Source organism: Eumetopias jubatus, unplaced genomic scaffold (genome assembly GCF_037043125.1).
Source record: "Eumetopias jubatus isolate StellerSeaLion01/CBP00866 unplaced genomic scaffold, mEumJub1_p1.0 scaffold_3, whole genome shotgun sequence".
Classification (NCBI taxonomy): domain Eukaryota; kingdom Metazoa; phylum Chordata; class Mammalia; order Carnivora; family Otariidae; genus Eumetopias; species Eumetopias jubatus.
The window spans coordinates 148,696,810-148,701,432 of record NW_028274809.1 but is presented as its reverse complement, the minus strand read 5'-3'; the positions used below and the strand labels follow the sequence as shown (position 1 = coordinate 148,701,432).

General features: G+C 42.7%; 1 pseudogene; it reads left to right on the top strand.

Moving 5' to 3' along the window:
- The first annotated feature begins 4,321 nt into the window (after window positions 1–4,321).
- LOC114213131 (U4 spliceosomal RNA) lies at window positions 4,322–4,390 on the top strand (annotated as a pseudogene).
- The last annotated feature ends 233 nt before the right edge of the window (window positions 4,391–4,623 follow it).

Below are 4,623 nucleotides of genomic sequence, written 5' to 3'. Positions count from 1 at the left end.
TACGTTTCTGCTCATTACTGGCACTGTTCAAGCAGTAATGCTCAGGGAGAAGAAGATGTGAACAAATTGGTGAAATATGGTCATGGTTAACATATGCAATGACTCAATCCCACAGGGAGACAGGAAACACCCAACATCATCCTACTTTTCCCCATCATCAAGAATTTAAAGTCTTAAATAGCTTTCCTATGTCATTTCTTCAGGAACTGACTTCATATCCTTGTTTCTGATCTGAAAGAAATAAGGGCAAGACAGAGAGAGCCTGCCATTTTCCTTTTTAAATATAAAAGGAATGCAAGCTGGGGAAGACTAGTTGGAATGGATTGTTCAAGCCCATGAGGAAGACCAGGACACATCTTTTAAAAACTCTTGTGCTCCTTGGGCCCTCAGCACAGGACTGTCCCACGCTTGTCCTACTGACATAGACAGAAATCTGACTTCCAGATAGTTCCCTGTTAGCAGTCTTCCTGCTAGATTCCCTCTTGATGGGCAGGAAAGCTGCCGGCAAATGCATGGGACACACAAGTGTGCTACGAGGTGAAGGTGTTACGGATCTAGCACTATGCTCACACCCTGCTCTCTGTCTTATTTTCACTTGCGCCTCCACTATCTACGCATAGCTTCCTGACAGTCCGCTCGATTACAGTGTAGAAATATCTAAGGTCAAAGTCAGGCTTATGTCCTGATCTACTCGTGGAGGTTGTTTTTTCCTTCCTCTGTATACTCCTTTGTTTTGACCTCTTTGAATGAAAAGAGCAGAATCTTTTGAACTTCTGAATTCCAGATTCCACTCCCTTTTGTTGCTAATACGTGGAAACGTCACAGCAAGGCTGCCTGGAGACGTGTTGCTGAAGAGAAAACACTGCTGGCTAGAGACACATCTGGGCATGTGTGTCTCAGACGTCCGTCTGGAGATTACAGGTCCACCACCCAGAGCACCCAGAGCACCCAGAGCTGCTACCGCCATCACCTTTTACTGCTGGAGTGACATTTCTTTGTAACCAATCTTCCCTGCTGCATTTCCCTCTCCTTATACTCAACTGTCTCTGTCTTTGTAAACATGGCAGGGGCACCAGTTATGGGTACGGAAGACTCCTGCCCACCTTGTCTCACTTGTTGCTCTGGAAGGGGAGGTTTCCTGAGAACACAGCTCCTTGGAGTAAGTGGGTATGCTCTCCTGAACCAGTTGTGGGAGAAAATGTTTGAGAAGTCTCTAATAAGAACAGCTGCCACTGACATCTGGAAACTCCTTACCATTACAGAGTACCATTTCACAGAGCATGGCATTCTGAATCCTTAGACGATCCCTCCCAGGAAATGAGATTATGAAGATGGTGTTATTGTCCCCACTTTAAAGGGAGACGACACTTTTAGATAAGTCACACAGCTAGTGAAGTCAGGGCCAGAATGAAGTCTGTTGCTGATATTGTGCTCTCAGCCATGCCATCATCCCCTCTCATCTAGAACAGAGATTCATGACCTTTCTGAGGCCATTTGTGCCTTTGAAAATCTAATAAAAGCTATGAACATTTCTGAACAAATAGGCACATATAGTTCTACACACAACGTTTTCATACAAGGTTAACCTGCTTATGGTCAACTGCACCCTACTTAAGCGCCCTGATCTGAAGAAAAGCAGCCACATTTTGGGATGGAGAGGTGGGAACGGCAATAGGACAACCCAGGCCACCGATGAAGACTGCCGGGGCAGGGGAACCCTCCCCAAATAAACCAACTGCTCATGTATTTCAAGAACGATTATGATTATGCAATATTATTATTTCTATTAAGTGCTTACTTGTGTCAGACGTTCTGCTCCCATCTCATGTTCATCAAAACTCTGTAAGTCAGGTGCCTTTACTGTCCCATTTTTTCAAAAAGAAACGAGGTGTAAGCAATAAACCCAGTGTCACGAAAATCATTGAGCTTGTCGGTGACTGAGCTGGAATTTGAACCCAGGTAGTTTACCTCCAGATCCTACCTCCTTATCCACTATACAAACCTTCTCTTTGAGTTATGATATGAAGCCGACCTGTCCTCCTCATGATTTAGACGCAGGTGTGCTGGGCAGTGAGCTCACTACCTCAATTGAGGGCTCCATCTTCTCTGCCTAAGAAATACTGCAATAATTTATTCTCTATGGCTTCCAGTTTACATCAGTGTTGTTCTTCCTTTGCTGATATTGTTTTATAGTGCTAATCTACTGTATTTTATGACCAGGATGATTTCTTTTCTCTTTAACTCAGATTGCAGGTCTCTTAGGTGGGAATCACATCTCCATACATACTGTATATTCTAGAGTTAGTGCTTCCCAAATTTCACCATGTCCACTAGTCACTCGGGGATCTTGATGAAATGCAAATTCTGATTTAGTAGGTCTGGGCAGGGCCTGAGATCCTACATTTCTAACAGGCTCCCTGGTGAGGATGATCCCACTGGTCCACAGATCGCAACCTGAGTGGCAATGTTCTAGAGCATACAATGCTCACTGTTAAACTATGCAAGTAGCAAAGAACACAGGAGGCAGGGGCTATCTATATGCTAGAACCAGACTTATTTATTCAACAAACACTTATAATAGAGTTCCTACTCTATTATATTAGGTAGTAGATATTAGATATTAGAAACAATAGATTTTAATTCTGGTTCTCCCATCATCTAATTCAAGGATGACTGACCGAATAATCTTATCTCCACTTTATGAATGGAGTAAGGACATTTATTCCTGATTAGCTGGGAGCTAGTATAATACACTGGAAGAGGAAGGCCTTGGAAATCAGGTAGGCTTGTGTTGTAATCCCTCCACTACCCACGACTACATAGTCATATGACATTTATTTTTTCCTGAGGGAGTCAATAAACTTTTCTTGAACACCTTCCAAGGACCAGGCATTAGGGTAAGCACTGGGAATCTAAAGGGCTTGTGGGCTTTTTGCCAACACTGGAGCAAAGATGCTCAAGCAAATCAAGTGGTGCAGATGAGCGTGATGAGTGCTGTGATACAGGAATAGGCAGCTTGTTTAGAGAGAATACTGAACCTCATCTAAATCAAATTATGGAGTAAGGAAAAGTTTGTTTGAGGTGTGAGTCAGCCAAACAGAAGGCAGGGCATGGCATGATACATGATGAAATGAACTTTGGAGGCAGTTCTCAGAGCGTTAGCCCTTAATTCAACTCATGGCTGAGAAGAATTGGGCAAGTGTCTTAACTCTTTAAGTCTCAGTTTCCTTGTCTATAAAATAGTAATAATCACTGTAGCCTTTTCATGGGTATTCTATGAGCAATTCACATTGAGCACTTGGCATAATGCCGAGCATATGTGAGAACTCATCAAACAGAGGCTTGGGTGGGAAGATGTAAGCGTGAAAGAGCATGTTGCATGTGCAGATCTGAAATTGCTTCCATCTGGCTTGGGTGAAGAGTGAGAGCAGAGAAAAGGCAGGAGGTGATGGGAAGGAATGCACTGAGAAATCTTTTTTGTACTAAGATAAGGGGTTTGAGCAGAAATGTGCAAAGATGGGAGTGAGGATGGGATGAGAGTAGGGTGATACGGGGGCTGATGGGGAACTAAGCAAGATGGAATAGGATTTTGGTCAGCTTTAGTTTCCTCCCTCTGTGATATGAGAGCTTTCCCGAATTTAGATGAAGCACCTCTCTGCAAAGTTTGGCGGGTCCAGTGGCCTGAGGGCCCAGGTTCTCTCCTTGGCTTCATTACTTCGCCCAGGTGTCTGATCCTTGTCTTTCTTCTCATTAGCCTGAATTTCTGATTCCTGTTGACTGCCTCCCAGATATGTCACCTTTAGGCCAGCCAGACAAGGTTATTTGTGAAGTCACTGAAAGCAGTGCTTGAGCTTGGAATGTTGTAGGTGCTCACTATGTATGAGTGTTGAGTGGATGAATACCTTGTTTGCACCTTGTCTTGGCTGATTTTCTTAAACTGACCACTGCTTGATTTATTCCCCTTGTCTGACCATCTCTCATTCAGCTAGACTCACAGAGTCCTACTTGGAAAGATTTTTTTCCCCCCAATTCTAACATGAAATTTTCCCCCCTGAATCAAATATATTATTATTTAGTAATTACTAAGTACTTGAACATTACAAAGAATGAAAAAAAATTGTTCAGTCTCCTTTGGGTTCTCTGTCAGTGTGCTATAGTTTTTTTTTTTTTCCCTCTCTCTCTTTCACATGTATGTGCATACATGTGCTTATGCCAGGCTTAATGAGAAAAGTGTGACAAATTTAGAATTTGCTTATTAGTGTGTGTGTAGTCTACTGTTTCCACAAGAACAAATCCATAATTTATTTGAACTTGGTGTCACAGCTTTGCACAGTGGCAGTATCATAGCCGATGAGGTTTATCCGAGGCACAATTATTGCTAATTGAACTTGGTGTCAATGCAACATGGAATTTTGGTTTTGTCCTCTCCTGAATTTCAAAGTGACTGGCTCCCAAGGCTTCAGCTGTCTGCTTGTAAAGATTTGTTGTAAACTTTGCCCGTTTAAATCGTGAACACAGACTTCCTCACAGAAGAAAGTCAGAGACGAAGCTGCAATATGGCTGTAGAGAGTAGTCTGTGTAAAATGAGAAACCCTAGAGAAAGAATATCCATTCTTATTTTCA